Source organism: Sabethes cyaneus, chromosome 1 (genome assembly GCF_943734655.1).
Source record: "Sabethes cyaneus chromosome 1, idSabCyanKW18_F2, whole genome shotgun sequence".
Classification (NCBI taxonomy): Eukaryota; Metazoa; Arthropoda; class Insecta; order Diptera; family Culicidae; genus Sabethes; species Sabethes cyaneus.
The window spans coordinates 65,234,036-65,251,532 of NC_071353.1; the positions used below are offsets into that span (position 1 = coordinate 65,234,036).

The 17,497-nt window shown below is 38.3% G+C and overlaps 1 protein-coding gene across 18 annotated transcripts in view; it reads right to left on the reverse strand.

Annotated features, from left to right (window-relative positions):
- LOC128733200 (afadin) overlaps positions 1 to 17,497 on the reverse strand; it is a 102,061-nt gene that overhangs the window by 36,761 nt on the left and 47,803 nt on the right. The window contains exon 1 of one of the 18 annotated variants that reach the window (XM_053826898.1): positions 9,934 to 10,209. The exons of the other annotated variants lie outside the window; for them this stretch is intronic. The gene's annotated coding sequence lies outside the window, so the exon portion shown is untranslated. Of the gene's footprint in view, positions 1 to 9,933; positions 10,210 to 17,497 lie in introns of those variants that run through there. 18 annotated transcript variants of the gene reach the window in all.

Genomic DNA, 17,497 nt, shown 5'->3' on the forward strand with positions numbered 1-17,497 from the left:
ATGTGAAAAAACTACATCAACAGTAATTATCTGGTGCAACAAATGGGTTCGAGGCTGCCTTGCGCGTATACTAGGTACTTTTAATAAAAGTGATTATTTCGATGCATTTTTGAGCATTTTGTATGTTTATTTGAAAAAAAGGCACCGACGTGGTGGGACCGGCGAGATTGCAAAAAACCTTTGCCCTTCATTTTACATAAATTTGTTACATTCACTAAATCTCATAGAAGATTGGAAAAGACAATATAAACATTTATACATATCCAAAAAAATTGAATTACGCTCTAGTCTTCTCACTAAATGCAATAAAATTAGTATAATTAGCAAAACAAACATAACGGGTAATTTATAAACTTTTATAAACATGGTGACGCAAATTAGCCAATGACATTCCGGCTGTTGAACTGTCCTAGTGGCTTTAAAGCCATGCCATGTAATCATCGGCATTGGAGATCTCTGATTTCGTCCGTTTGTTTTGCTGGACCGGCTGTCATGGACCAATAAGTATTAAGTAATAATAAGTAAATGATGTAACAGGAAAAAACGGCACTCCCAGTTTAAATTTGTGAAGTTGGAATATGATTAAATCGAAATTCACGGAGTTCATACTGAAACAAATGAGTTTGAGTTAAATTTTTCGATTTGTAAACTACAAAGAAGTTGAAGACAAATATTACATTCAGATTAATTTCCTGCATTGTTATTATTTAGGTTACGGTTGAAATACAAACGAATAAATATTGTAAACTCTTATCTATTTACTTTGCTGAAATTATTTGAAGTTATTTTTATTAAAGCCGGTTACAAGTTTTTCTTTGTGATTAACTTTTATAACTGTATCCAAATTTGACTATTTTCAATTTTAGACACGGCTCGATTTTGGAGCCTATACCAAAAGCTGACATTCCAGGGTATGAAATGGGGTAGGCAAACGAGAAAGCGTCCAACATAGCTTTCGCCAGCCCAAGTTTCTGCCCAGCGCCTCCACGTGACAATGCTAAGCTAGGAGGTGCGATGCTGCGTGGTTCCCAGATGCCTGATCTTAAACTGAGATTATGGGCAGACGGTTGAGCCGCACAGCCTAGTTATCGGGTAAACCTAATATGTTAATTTTATTATTTGTTTCTTTTTAGCTCATCAAACACCTATACAGTAGAAATTTGTCCGTAATAAGTTTAAATAATACACATGGATATCAGATGGAAAAATTAATTTAATTTTTGGATATTAGACGCACTGATGGAAACTCAAATGACGCGATAAGTAAGAAAATGTAATATGGACCCAATCAGCAATTTGGTAAGATCGTTTCAAGTCGAATTTTTCTACATGCCACTATATACGGGTCGACTCTTTTGGTAATAACATACCAAACGAGTGGAAAGTCCGAATGTAATAGCATAATCCATATGATTCTAGTATTACCTTCTGGCGGGGCTTGCTGACTAGAAAATGATTCCGGAATGCGTTGCAAGTATTCAGTCATTCTTCATGGGTCTTTGGATAGTCAGTAGAGCTAACACCATCTATAACCGGAAACTAAGATAATTGCATAGACTAACCATCAATGCAGTTAGCTTTTTTTTTATAATATCACTGCCGGACAGTGGGAGATAGATAGGTTATACACACACACATATACAAAAAGCTGACATTCCAGAATGGCCATTTCAAGATAATTTTACAGGCGCTATAGATAATATTTAGCGTCGGTGAGTTCTGTGTTTCAATATAAAACATGAAGAAAGTATGTCTTTGGAAAATTTATTGCCTGCAATGAGAGGTCAACCGAACTTGATAGTGGAACTAGAACGCAAAACTTTGTTTTTAATTCTGGCAGACAGCAAATTAAAAAATCAGAGGAGTTGTGTACAAGACACAATCGCACAGGTGACGCAGGACTACGTAAGAAGTTGTGTAGCGATAGCAGCATGTATGTAATAATACTAACGCAGCGAAAATTCCCTCCTGCCTTGTTTTGTCTATCATTTTTCCGAAGGAAATTAATCTGAATGTAATATTTGAAACTATGTAAAGAATTGTAGGCAACTAACTCACGTAAAGCAGCAAATGAAAGTTTCAAAATTATTCTCGGATAAGAGAGTCGCCCATTTTCCTCGCTTTGAGAACTGCTGCGTTACGTCACATGCGCAAATATCCCTTCAGCCCTGTTTCCGTGTAAGACAACAGTTCAGAATAAATTCTTGCAGTACCTATATGGATACAATCTGGCAAAAGGAAAGGATTACCAATCACTTTTCTACGACGTTTCACTTTCAGGACATTAATTTCGACTAGATTCACACCGCTATTCGATATTTCGAACGACGTGGTATTTCCAACGAAAGTTCTTTCGAACGAAATTTCCGCCAGCAAAATCAAATGGGCAAAACATCACGTTCGAAGCAAGTCGAACGAAATAAAGATTCGTTCGAAATACAGAAAAAGGGTGTCAATGTTTAACGATAAACTCTATTGAAGAAAAGGGGTAGTTTTTTATTTTAACAAAATTGTTTACTTTCAGGACATTAAATTGGACTAGCTTAAATGTTCAAACTGATGTTCAACTGATGTTAACGTTTGTAGAAGAAGGGTTGGTTTACCCTCTGGCGTGCTTCCCAAGCACAGATATCAAATTGGTATAGGTTTAAACGTCGTATAGAATCTTCGACCTGTTGGTACGGGGAGTTCCTGTCAATTTTTTGCAAAAAAAACACGTTTGAACTTTCATGACGTCTTTTCCAACTAATCAGGAAGCGAGAACTTCTAGATACTTTATTAATTTCAGTTTTTCAATAGGGTACTTTTATGAAATAATAGCGTTCTTCATTTGGGCCAACGCGTAGAAGATGTTTCTGATTGATTCCGATTGGTGCAGAAATATTGAAGATCAATTGGGAAACCGCTAAGCTATTAGCGTTCAAAACCTGACCACTTTTCGAGAATGAATTTTTGGAATTACACCCTATCTAGCCAAACCTTGCCGTAAGACGTAATTCTACGTCAAAAGCGGTCAATCGTTTTATCTGAAAATTTAAGCAAAATGATGCAATGCGGAGAAGAAGTAATGATATGAATCTACGTTACACTATTTGTGAAATTCGTGCAAAACTGAATGAACTGAATGAATGAAATGTAAAATGAATTCGTAATTATTTTTGCTTTGGCACTCAATGTCGTGTGCCTTAATAGCTGTTTATTGCCTGTTATCTGTGAAATGAATCGATAAAAAGAGTAGCTATCAGCTGAGATTGCATCACTACTGGACAGCATAATGAATCGCCAGCCTACCAATCGATAGCAGTAAGCAATTGATTGTGTGCTTCAAAAGGTCACGGTTAAAACACGAATAGGCACCAAGAAGCAAACAAAATTGTGCAGTTAGCTTGCAGAACAGAAAGTCGGAAATTTTTGTTTACTTAAAATCATATTACGATTTAAGATATTTTCAACAGTTAGTACCGTGAAAGCTCCTAATTCCGATCACTTAAGGCATGATTCATCTTTGAGTCCTCACTGAAAAATAACACATTTATTTACATGGTATGTGTCTTTAGCAAGTATTTTCAATTATGTTTCTTGGAAAAATATTAAAATGCCTAAATTATTTACCGAAAGCTACAAAAAATGCATTAAAGTATGATGTATCAATACCAGTAAAAGTAAGTTGTAAGATATTTAACATATACAGTTAGCTCCGGGGTACGATACTGGTCTAACAAGCCAGTCATCGTATGTTCGAATCACGATTGGGCGGGGCCGTTATTGAGTCAATAGGATCCTTACAGTATAACCCCCCGAAAAAAACCGTAACACGAGGATAAAAATTATTGTAACAGTAGGATACAAAATGCAGTAAAAACAATCGTCAGAAAAGATTTATTTTTTTTTTTTTTTTTTTTATTTTTAAAATATTGTTTATTTAGTTCATTTGATTAAATAACATATTTAAGTCATTAAGAGTATTAATTATTCTATCAAATTCAAAACGAAATCTAGCTCACTCACATCGATCCTGTTTGTAACATTAGCATTTACAAAGTTGATGTACTTAATGAACATTTTTAAAATATTATTTTTAGTCTCTCTTGATATGCGGTGTAGTATTGGTCGGATAAGGTCATCGAAGGAGACCAAACCATCAAACTTATTGTAGTCCACCATAACTTACATGGTTTTGAGAGATTCTACCATAAAAATGACAGGTTGTTAAGTATCTTTATTTATTTTTTCACGAACAAAAATTTTCATCTACAGTGAAAGTTATCGTCCTTTCATGGTAATTTTTTTAAGCGAAAAAATAAAATATAATTGATAAAAGCAGTAAATTCATAATGAAATATGGCCAATTCTATTGCATAAAATACGTAACAATAATATGAAAAAATTGAATTTGAGACACTTTTACAATAAATTTACCATAAGTTTCAACGTCCACAATAAAAACTGTTGTAAACGCATTGTTTCTACTACAAAATTTGATATAATTTTTTTTACGGGCCCGCAGTTTTCCTGTACTCTAATGACCGACTGCGAAGTCTGTCGATAAAGAAGGATAAAATTCTTAACCCTCCGTTACTCGCACTGCTGTATTTTGTACAACGCCTGTGCACGGTTAAATTTATCTCGGTATATCTCGGGATTCCAACAATAAAGAAAATTACTGTTTTTAGTAAAGTTGATCCGCATACCAAGATCTTTCAAGCGGTGGAAATAGTTTCATAAGTCTTTCATCAAGTGGCGTTAGTATTCGAGTGAATTCTGTTAGATTTTAGCATGCCTATAAATCGAAGTTGACGCGAGTAATGAAAGGTTAAAGACGTTAATACCCATCGATTTGCTTTTTGACGTAGGACTACGTCTTACGGCAAGTTTTGAGATAGGGTGTCATTCCAAAAAAATCAAAAAATGCGAGCGTCACGAAAAATGAAAGGTTTTGAGCGCTAATAGCTCAGCGGTTTGCCGATCGATTTTCAATATTCTTATACCAATCGATCGGAAAATCTTCTAAGAATTGACCCAAATGAAGAAAAGTATGGATTTTTGATGTTAAACTATTGAAAAATTGAAAATAATGAACCTATGTTTTACCAGAATTCTCGCTTCGTGATTCGTTAGAAGATTCTTTACGATGATCTCAACCTATACCAATTTGATATCTGTGCTTGGGAAGTAGGCCAAAATAAGTGACAAAGTTTCCTCATTTCAACAAGATTTCTTAATACCGCGGTTCAACCTAGACCATTTTGATGTCCTTGCTTGGGAAGTACGCCAGAGAGAGTGACAAATCCCCCTCGTGCCAACAGATTTCTTACGAACGCGCTTAAACTTAGTCCAATCTGATGTCTGTGTTAGGGAAGCGTGCCAGAAAAAATGATACAAGCTCGTTGTCCTAACAGATCGCAAATTCTTTACTGCGTGATTAAACCTCGGGGAATTTGATATCTGTGTTGGAAAAATGTGCTACAGCTGTAGTGTTCGGTTATGATACGGCTCTGTATGAATACGCATGTTTGCCGTTTCATTAAAAGTGTAGTGAAAAGATGTGCTGTTGATAAAATAGGATTGAATTGGTAAAATCCTTTCAACGTGGGAAACCATGGATAATAAAAACAATCTTTAATTTCAGTAAGGTTGCAGGAAAGTAATAGTTTGTGTTCTTGATTTTGTTAAATTGTTTTCAAATCACATACATACAACGCATATAGCATGTATACATGAAGTATCGAATGATTACAAACATGAATACATGCTACTATCACTACAAAGAGACTTACGTAGTCCTGCGTCACCTATATATGCGGTCGTGTCTTGTACACAACCCCTCTGATTTTTTATAGCCTGTTAAAGGTCTAGTTTATAGGTCTTCGATAATAATGAACTATTCACAATTTCCTGCAGTGCCATTCTATTTGATTCATATCAATATAGTTTTCTAAAATAAATTTCATCAAAATTTTATTAAATAACTTCTGTCCGGTAATACCAATTCTTACCCAGCTAGCTATTTTCATATGTATAAAAAAGGTGAAAATCAGCTTTACGTACAGATATACATGCTAAATAAATCGTATTTCATGCGCAAAATTGGCATATCCGTACTGTTTTGGAGGCGATATACGTGATTGCGAATAATTTTGAGCGTTACGACTATATAAGTATTTATATACGATAATATCCGATTAAGCGCGAGTCGCTCCGTACTACTCTACGATTTTGTGCTGAAAATCGTATGTATGTCAGTCATTATCATTATATACGACAGAAAATCAACTTGATCCCACTTTATCCAGCTTTAGTTACGATTTCGAGTTTGTTAGGAGATATTTACGATAGTGTTCGTACATTGATATACGAGTTGGTGCTAGCTGGGTATTAAATGTCGCAAATATATCTGAAGCGTTGAAATCTCCCATTTGATACTAAACTAATTGAACCCAGATGCAAGTGATTGGGTGGTGGTCAATCAATTCTCGAATGTGTAGGTTGAGAATCAAGGGTCGGTTCTTCAATATAAGCATTATCAACGTGCACAGCCCTCACACCTCAGAAGTATCAATGACGACAAGGATGAATTCTACGCGCAGTTGGAGCGTGAATACGACCGCTGCCATCAAGATCGTCATCGGGGATGTCAATGCTCAGGTCGGCCAGGAGAAGAAATACAAACCAGTAATTCGAGGGTTCAGCGCACATCATCTGAGCAATGAAATGGGCCAAAAACTCGACTTTGCCGCCTCCAAGACCATAGCCGTACGTAGTATCTTTTTCCAGCACAGAATCATTCACAGGTACATCTGGAGGGCACTAAATTGGACAGAATCACAGATCGACCACGTTTTGTTCGACGGGCGGCACTTCACACATATTATCGACGTCAGATCATATTGAAGCGCTAACGTTGACTCGGACCACTACCTAGTGATGGTTAAGATCTGCCCAAAACTCTCCGTTGTAAATAACATTCGGTACCGATGCCAGCCTCGGTTAGATTTCGTGCGGCTGAAGCAGTCAGATGTCACCGCAAACTACGCGCATTCAGTCGAAGCTGTGCTGCCGGAAGAGGACGAGCTGGACGAAGCCCCTCTCGAGGACTGTTGGAACACCATCAAAACAGTTATCAGCAGTGTAGCGCAGAGTTCCATCGGGCATGTGCGGAACGATTGGCTTGACGATGAATCCTATAGGAGGGTGATGGATGAGGAGAACGCTGCGCGGGAGGTCAAAATGCGCAGTGCCACACGTCAGAACGGGGAAAGACACAAACAGAAGAAGATGCAGCGAAACCAAATCTTTCGGAAGAAAAAGCCCTACATGGAAGTGCAGGAACATGCAGAGTTGGAGCGGCTGTATCGTTCTCAGGAAACGCGAAAGTTCTATCAGAAACTGAATGGATCCCGCAAAGGCTTTGTACCGCGAGCCGAAATGTGTCGAGATAAGTATGGCAGTATTCTAACGGACAATCGTGAGGTGACCGATAGGTGTAAGCAGCACTTCGATGAACATCTGAATGGCTATAAGGCGGAGAAAGCGATTTCGACGGTGCAACAAACGGGGAAGAGGTGCCAGCCCCAACGATAGGTGTAGTTAAGGAGGCCATCATGCAGTTAAAAACAACAAGTCAGCTGGGAAAGATTGCATCGAAGCGGAGCTTATTAAAATGGAACCAGAAAAACTGGCTGTTTAAATGCACTGGTTAAATGTTATAATTTAGGATACGGAACAGCTACCGGAGGAGTGGAAAGATGGGGTTACCTGCCCGATCTATAAAAAGGGCGACAAGTTGGACTGTGAGAACTATCGAGTGATCACCGTTCTCAATGCCGTCCCAAATCATTTTCCGCTGACTATCACCAATTGCGAACAGATTCGTAGAAACTCATCAAGCCTTCGTCGGAGGTCGGTCTACAGCGGATCAAGTATTTACACTGCCGCAGACCCTCCAAAGAGCCGTGAATACATGGACCATTTGTTCGTTGACTTCAAAGCCGCATATGATACCATCGACCGGAAAGAGCTATGAAAAATCACGTATGAGAATAGCTTCCCCAGGAAGCTATCAAATTCATCAAACTGATGCTATCTATGATGGATGGTACACAGTGCTGTGTTCGGATTTCAGGTGGACCATCAAGTTCACTCGAATCACACAAAGGACTTCGTTAAGGTGATGGTCTTTCATGCCTGTTGTTCAACATAGCACTACAAGGTGTTATGAACCGAGCGGATATCAACACGCGGGGCACGAACTTCAACAAATCTAGTCAATTCGTTTCGATATGTTTACTTATAATTTTTAAACGATACGCCAGACTACGAAACAATTCAATAGGGTAATTTGAAAATATCAATGTTACCACAGTCACAAGTTCCGGCTATTTTTGTCAAAAATTGGCAAATTACTCTAATAATCAACTAGGTAATTGACCAAACCTCGTGATTTTAGTCATGACCTTGAAATGCGGTCAGGCATATATTAATATTTTTTTATTCCAGCGCCTCTGTGGTTCATAGGTACACGGATACCAACGAGCCACATGCCCTGGCGGGTGTTGTGGGTTCAAATCCGGTTATAATTTCAGATTATAGCTAGGTTCGACCCATGCACCTTCCAGCATTGGACAAAAGGTAGGAGTCACAACGACAACTTGTTAAGCGTAGCTACCTATTACCCCCCCCCCCCCTCCTTTCCACTCTTTCCCTGCCATTCCCAAAATAAATCCTTCTCCATTACATTCCCTTACCGTCCCTTCATCAATTGTAGAACTTTAGACGCGAATGACCATTAGGGCTAAAGCGTCTATAATTAAAAAAAATTGAAGAACCATCGTTTCAAAAAAAAAAAATCAACTAGTCAGTGATGACCAAACCGCGGCCCTTCAAGATGTTTTATGCGGCTCGCGGACTGATTTGAGAGATGGAGGACTTATGAGTAACTTTTTGATTACACAGGGGTCACTCAAATTAGTCATAATGCCTCGTGCATTTTGTAGTTTCGAATGCTTTCCGGTTTAAATCTTGTGGTAATTCCCAGAAAATGGTTTTTATTGCCGCATATTTTGCATTTTGTTATGCGCAGGAATGGCGAGAGAAATTTGCGGCCTGCGACATTTATGGGGTGATCTCGTTTGGCCCGCACCATGCCTATGCCTGGGCACCACTGAGCTAGGTAATAACATCTTACAAACGAGAGTAATAGCACATGAATCGGCTCAACCAAAATGTGATTGAAATCAGAGATGGTTGATCGTAACCGGTGTGGTCACTTGAGGTGGAATGACCCATATTTAATGTTTGATGAGATCATGATAATCCAATTTAGTTTGCGGCTGTCGAATTAGCAAAAAAAAACTAATTGATTTGAAACTAAATAGTTAGACCTCTAAAGAAAAAGTACCATAACCTGTTGCAAAAGATAACGTAGACGGAATCAACCTGTCAAAAATCCAAAATTATCCTACTCCAATCTCGTACACATATGTCAAATAATGCTAGTACTGATAATCTCGTGTGAAATACAAAATATAGAACGAATCACTTTGCACTTCATACTAAATACGTTATTCTCTTCTAGTACCACATTTTAAGCTCAACTCGGAAATTAGATCAACTTTAAAATAAAAGCGATTCTTCTTTTGAATGAAGTTTGCATCAATGAAGCGGTTGCATCAATGTTCAGTTCAGTGCAAATCTTACGCTTATTAAAGAGAACGATTAAATTTCCATATTTCTACCATTATCACTCTGTAATCGACATGTGTCTCACATGGTGAATTACGCCACAGCTGTATCAATGAAAAATCGATAGTTTAATGTCGTTCAAGCGAGCACATTTTTATCTGATATTAGGAAGCAAGTACGATGATGGTGACCTATCACAATGCAAGCGTGTGAATTGTGAACAAAGCGTAAATACGTCAATTAATTGAATACCTTATTATTTACCACGATTGTGAAATTGGCATCCTAATTAGCAAAAGCTGCTAGCTCACCGCGGTAAATAAGATAAACTGCAGCACCGGATTTAAGTGTATGCAACAGATATTGAGTAGTAGGATGAATGATGCATTTTTGGCTGTGTAAACATTCGACACTGGTGATAATTGGGGGCGTAACGCGTTGTGTAATTGCAAAGTGCAATCACTCGTTCGCTTGAAACTAAAAACAAACCGCGGAAGAACGCATCGCCACGCGTCCGACAGGAATTGTAATCTGCCGCTGACTGAGGGCCTTGCGAGTGAACGGAAAATACATCTACATTACGAACAGCGAAGAACTTGAAACAACGCTTTTCGAGTGTTTTTCACTCGTCCGCTTTTGTCTGGTACATAGTTTCCAAGCGGTTCTCCTGGATGTGCTTCAGTTTCAGTGGATGTTGTGGACAAGGCTTTAATTAGGGAACAATCGTGTTTTTTGACAAAATTCAATATGTTTAATTGTAATTCAATATTGTTTTAATATAATAGGTAAAATAAGGGAATGAAAACATACAGGCAAAAGGCAATATGTGCAGGTTATATTTACAATTGTAATAGATCACATATTGCACAGCAATAAATATAACAAACTTAGAGAAAATTTTGGTCAGCTCTACCGCCGATATATGCATATTTATATATATCTTCATCATTATAACTCAGCTGAGAGTAGCACTTCGTTCAGCACATAGTGCTGTAGTATCACAGACAGTGTTAGTATTCATGCAGACAGAATACATGTGACAGTCCACTTACGACTGAATATAAGACGCGCAGATACAATGGAGCGAAAAAGGACGAACATCGTGCTGGTGATACAGCGTAACAAACAAAAGCGTATCCGCGTGTGTGCCCTTTGCCCTCTGCGGTTAGTTGGTATGATGAACAAGGACAAAGTTGATTTTATTTTGACGAAGAAAAGGATTAGCAGCTTCACGATTGAATATTTTCATGATTTATTGATCTAATGCCTATAATATTATTATGTTATAAAGCTTAGCAGCAAATCCTTAAAAAAAGACATCAATGAAAAGCTTAAGCCTACTATTTTTTCAGAAAGCTCATTAAAATGCCTTTTTCATTTTGCAAGAAAGCTATCACAAATTATGAAGTTGTAAGTTAATATTTTTTTGAAACGGCAGTTCTTTTACAATTGACGAGGGGGCAGTAGAAGAAAGTAATGAAAATTTTATAGTGAAGGTGAAAGAGCAGAAAGGTGAGAGAGGGGCAGGGGGTTATTAGTAGTTATTACGACGACACTCCCCTAATGTTATGTTTGTTCAAAAGATTATAATAAAAAAATCAAACTATGTCAGTCACAAGTTACAAATAAATGTACAGTCTCAGTAGTGAAAATCTATACCTATAAAAAGGATTTCTGTCTGTCTGTGTCCCTATGTTCCTTTTAGAATCGAAAACTACTGAACCGATCGGCGTGAAAATTTGCATTTGTTCTCTCGATGGCAAAAGACCCCTGCCCCCACTAAGAGGGGGGGGTGGGGCTCCCATACAAATCTATGCCTATAAAAATGGATTTCTGTCTGCTCTATGTTCATTATAGAATCGAAAACTATTGAACCGATCGGAGTGAAAATATGCATGTAGGGGTTTTTAGTGCCAGGGAAGGTTCTTATGATGGTTACAGATCCCTCCCCCCACTAAGAGGGGGGGCTCCCATACAAATCTATACCTATAAAAATGGATTTCTATCTGTCTGCCCGAATGTTCCTTATAGAATCGAAAACTACTGAACCGATCTACGTGAAAATTTGCATATAGGGGTTTTTGGGGCCAGGAAAGGTTCTTATGATGGTTAGAGACCCCTCCCCCCACTAAGAGGGGGGGGGGGCTTCCATAAACATGAAATACAAATTTCCTCATAACTCGAGAACTAAATAATCAAATGGAACCATATTTGGCATGTGGGTGTTTTTGGAGGCATGAATTTTTTCTATGATGAATTGAGACCCCTTACCTTTTTAGGAGGGGTGGGGGCTCCCATGCAAATGAAATACAAATTTCCTTATAACTCGAGAACTAATCAAGCAAATGGAACCACATTTAGCACGTGGGTGTTTTTGTAGGCAATTTTTTTACTATGGTGAATTGATACCCCTCCCCTCTTTAGGAGGAGAATAATGACCCCTCTCCCTTTTAAGAGGGGGGGGGGGCTTCCATACACATGAAATACAAATTTCCTCATAACTCGAGAACTAAGCAAGCAAATGAAACAAAATATGACGTGGTGGTGTTTTTGGAGACAAGAATGTTTTCTATGGTGAATTGAAACCTCTCCCCGCTTCAGGAGGGGGGGGGGTTCCTATACCAATGAAATACAAATTTCGGCATAACTCGAGGACTAATTAATCAAATGGAACCATATTTGGCATGTGGGAGTTTTTGGAGGCATGAATTTTTTCTATGACGAATTAGGACCCCTCTCCCTTTTTAGGAGTGGGGGCTCCCACACAAATGAAATACAAATTTCCTCATAACTCGAGAACTAATCAAGCAAATGGAACAAAATTTGGCATGTGGGGGGTTTTGGAGGCAGGAATTTTTTTAATGATGGTTTGAGACCCCTCATCCCTGTGGTAGGGGGATAAGGACTCTCATACAAATAAAACAGTAATTTTTGCGTAACTCAAAAGCTAATCGAACTTGAGAAATTTTAGACTCTTTCATGAAACATTAATCAATAGCAAGACCACCAAAACTATCTATAGTAACATTAGATAATTCAGCGCGAGACGGCCACAGGTCGCGAGTGTTGCCGGCGACCTGCCGTCGGAAGCGTCGGCCACTGCGGGGGGCAGCCCCCCGTAGAGATCGCCTCTATCTAGGTTTATTTATTTTCCTAGATCTACTGACCTCTATTACTTTCCTTCAGTTGAGTCACCCCTGCGAAAAGGTACTTTCTACGAAAAGATTTTCCGTGAAATGGTACATCCCGCGTAAGGTTTTTCGCGAAATGGTATTCTGCGAAACTCTATACATATTCCGCGTTATGGTCAACCGAGAATTGGTGTTCCGCAAAATGGTATTCGGCGAAATGGTTTGTAATGAAGGCGAATATTTAAATGCTATCCGCTTTATTTTATCAGGCTAAGCAATGGGGGGAATTGTTTTCTACTTTACTGTGAGCAAAATTTGTATATTAAAACACCCATGAACTCCCCAGAAACTTGCGAAACTCAAGATTGTGACAAAGGGGTCATCCGAGATTCACGATTTATGTACAACACAGTTTAATTTGTGGCAATACGAAGTTTGTCGGGTCAGCTAGTATAACAATAAACATCTGCGTTTTGGAAATGCCTGGACCGATTTGATATTGCAGTCAAACGGAAAGTTTTGTGGCCTAGATATTCCTAACAAACGGAAAGTTTTGTGACCTAGAAGAATTCTATTGAACAGAATTTGGATCGGATGTCCAGTATGTCCGGAACAAGATCCGGAATATATGAAACTTGTACATAGAAACACCTTGAATGTCATGCGACACCTCCAAGTACTCGAAAATGCATAACTAGACCATTGGTAGTCGTATAAAATGTTCAAGACATCATCGACTACATCTGAACATGTCTGGGAATGTTCCGGATCAGTTCTGAATTGAACTAAAATACAACATGTGACATCTTTAAGTACTCAAAATTGCAAAAGAATTTCATTTGTCGTCACATAAAGTTTCCAGGATTATATTCGCCACAGTCGGACACGTTCTGGGAACGTTCCGAATACATCCAGGAAAACGGCCAGAAATAACAACTAACAAATATAAGGAAGACATTTTTTGATTGCTTTCAAATATCATACAAATTTGTCAGTATATTACATACACATGCATATGTATTGATGAAAACCACCATAGTGCTATCAAAAAGTTGAATTATGTTTCGAAGACGTGTCGAATTCTATCTCAAATGACAAACGAGATGGTATAACAAAGGTTTCTTTCACCAATGGGTGGATTAAATCGGGTTTTTGATAGGTTAACAGAGCACGACATATAATGATCATGCAAATAAATACGAATCTAACAGAGCTTCGAAACTAATTTCTACTTTTTATGAACAGTCATAACTCAATTTTATTTTGAAATAGAAAATTTATTGTTTGCTATTATACGTATTACCATCTAGTTGACGATGAAATCATATCAATTGCCATTGCTTTCCTGGTTCTAATTCGTAATGTGGATCAAGGTTGCTCCCACTATGCTATCCAGCCATACGAACAATAGCTTTATGTGTTTCTTGGTTAGACTACACTAAATGTTCTGCATTTAGTTTACAAAGCATAGTGCCACAGAGCGAACGTTATCAGCTTTAAATATTTAATCTCTTTTTTTTTCAATTTTGACGAGCTCAGGCATTTGATTGAAATGCATTGAGATAAAACGCTATTTTAAAGTAGAAAATTCATGAGCCGATGTTATGCTTAGTCATCTCTTACTTGTTCAAAACGAAAACAGTTTCACAATACATATAGTACATAGGATATATCTGAATAGATTAAGTGGTCTGTTTTGCAGTCGACTGTGATGAGTTGCGATTGCATATTGCATTTTTATAAAATCAATTATCTAGGGGCTCTCAAGCCTGAAAAACTCGAAAAACGAGTGTACGAGTTGAGTTAACGCTTCTAGCACAAAATAGAAATGGAAGTTCAAACAGTGAAATTTCCGAAACTCGGCCAAAAAAAAATTCTTTCGTTTTTGTCTTTTTGTTCGTAGGTTTTTGCATGAAAAATAACAACGTATTTATTAAAAGCAAGAATATATTTGATTTTCATGTTTAAACTTTAAGTAAAAACGCCTAAAATCCATTTTTTTTACTCGAATAAAAAATTCTCTTTGTTTTTTTTCGCCCCCCTCCCCTTCAGTGGCCTGACGCAACACCGGAGGGACAAAAACTTTTTTAAATATTTGTAATGGCCTTATTAAAATGCTGAAATTGTCGAAACTGCTTGAAAAGTAACGGCGCCAGGAGTGACGATTCAGGTCATGCTCTACTTTCCAGGAATTATCATTCAATACTGCTGTCAGGCTGCTAACCTATTAACCAATATTTTACAGCGAAAAACAAAGAAAGAGATTGTCAAAGTGATCGTCGCAGATGTGTGCCAGCTCAAAAGTAAATTATTGTTACTTCTGCTGAATTTGAAGATTCAATGATTCACGATTGTGTGCCGAATTTTTTCTAACCCTGTACCCTGCAAAAGCATAACAAGTTGAAGCGGAACTTATTAAAATGGGCCCGGACAGGTTAAACAATTGTTTGCATCAATTGATTGTCAAGATTTGGAATACGGAACCGAACGACTACCGGAGAAATATAAAGACGCTGTTATTTGCCCTGTCTACAAGGCGATAAGCTGAATTGTGACAACTAGCGAGCGACCACTATCCCTAATATCGCCTACAAAGTGTTTTCTCAAACCCATCTTCCATCAACTGTCACCAATAGCTAATAGATCCGAGGAAAGTCTTCACCGTGCGACAAACCCTCCGGAAGTGCCGCGAATTTCGAGTTCCTAAACATCACTTGTTCATTGATTTCAAAGCCGCATATGACTTGGAAAAGAAGGTGATCTTTCCTGCCTGCTATTAAACATTGCGTTTGAAGGTGTTATAAGACGAGCAGCGATCAAAATGCGGGCACGATTTTTAATAAATCCAGTCAATTTATCTGCTTTGCCGCCGACGAGGATACTGTTTGAGACGGTGGAAGAGTATTATCGTTATTAGAGTCTTTGCCAAACTACTACCTTAAGAGAAGACCGCGTTTGGCTTCACAGACAGTCAAGCACCTCACCGGCACTAGAAATACAAGGGTTTACAAAAAAAAAAATCGGACATAACCTAACCTTAAGCAGTTTTTTCAAGAATTGGGAAATTATTTTCAGGTTAAAGCTATTTAGGTTGAAATTGAGTGTTTTTCATTTGACAAAAAAATAAAATTGAAATAAAATCAGACAAATGTTAAAATTAAGCCTGTCATTTGGCATCGAGGTATGTTGTGTGTTCGAATCTCGGCTGGGGGAGGCTGTAAAAGTCCAAAGATCGAGCCTCTTCGGCCAGGGTCGAAACAAGCTAACAATTTTTCCTGCATGCTTTTCAAGATCGCTCTTGAGGGGGTAATTCGACAAGCGGATATCGAAAAAAGGAATTTGATTTTCTGTAAATGTAGCAAACTACGCAGGCTACGCGTTTTGATATTAAAACCAGAAACTTTGTCACGGCGGAGGCCATTTGCGCTAGACTGAAAGCGGAGGCTAGGAGGATTGGGTTGAAAATAAATGCGTCGAAGACCAAACCACCATGGTAGAGGCTCAAACGAGAGCAACGTGCGCTTTTCGCGGACGGCAATTGTTGGCAACAACGAACCAGAAGTGGTAGATGAGCTCGTCTGTGGGATCGCTGGTGGCCTCGGACAGCAACACAAATGAGAAGATCCAGCAACGTATTCAAGCAGGACATCAAGCCTATTTCGTAAAACGGTACAATCAAAAGGCATAAGCCGCCGTACGAAGCTGACAATGTATAAACCCCCTTCTAGACCGATAGTTTTTGGGGATTTGACAATGCGCACTGAGGACATACGCGCCCTTGTGGACGGTGGACTACAACTTCAGAAACGCCTGGGAAATGGGAGACGAATAACCCAAGATCAAGTTGAATGAAGCTTAAAACAGCACGAACAACTCCGGCTCTAAACTGCTGACGACGACGGCGAAGATCGTATAACCAGTGTAATCAGTGTGTAACGTTTGAATGACAGATTTCAAATGCTAATAAGGCCATTGCAAATCATTTTCAAAGCTTTTGTCACCCCCCCCCCCCTCCCCTTGGAAATTGGCTTGAAAAATCGGGGGGCAGAAAAATAATTTGTGGGCTATGAGTCAATTTTTTTTTATAAAATCAATTGTCTGTGGGCTCTACAGTCCGAAAAATGAGTGTACAAGTTGAGTTAACGCTTTTAGCACGAAACAAAAATAGAAATTCGAACAATGGAATTTCCGAAAATCGTCCAAAAAAATTTTCCTTTGTTTTTGTCTTTTTTCGTAGATTTTTGCATAGAAAATAATAATGTATATATTATAAGCAAGAACAGATTCGGTTTTCATGTTTAAACTTTAAATAAAAATACTTAAACCCAAGTTTTTTTTTTCGCTCGATTAAAAAATTCACTTTGTTTTTTTTCGCCCCCCCCCCTTCAGTGGCCGAACACCGAAAGGACAAAAACTATATAAAATATTTGTAATGGCCTAACTTCTAAACTACTGAATGAAACTGAACACTTTATATGTCGTTGGATAGATAAAATGACCAGCAATTTTATAGGGGGGTGAGAGAGAAATTTTAAGGGAACGTAAGAGGGGGGGCTCCTATACAAATGAATTTCCTCAAAACTCGAGAACTAATCAAGAAAATAGAACCAAATGTGGCATGTGGCATGGTTTCAGAAGGCAGGATTTTTTTTTCTACGGTGTACTGAGACCTCCCCCTGCTCTAA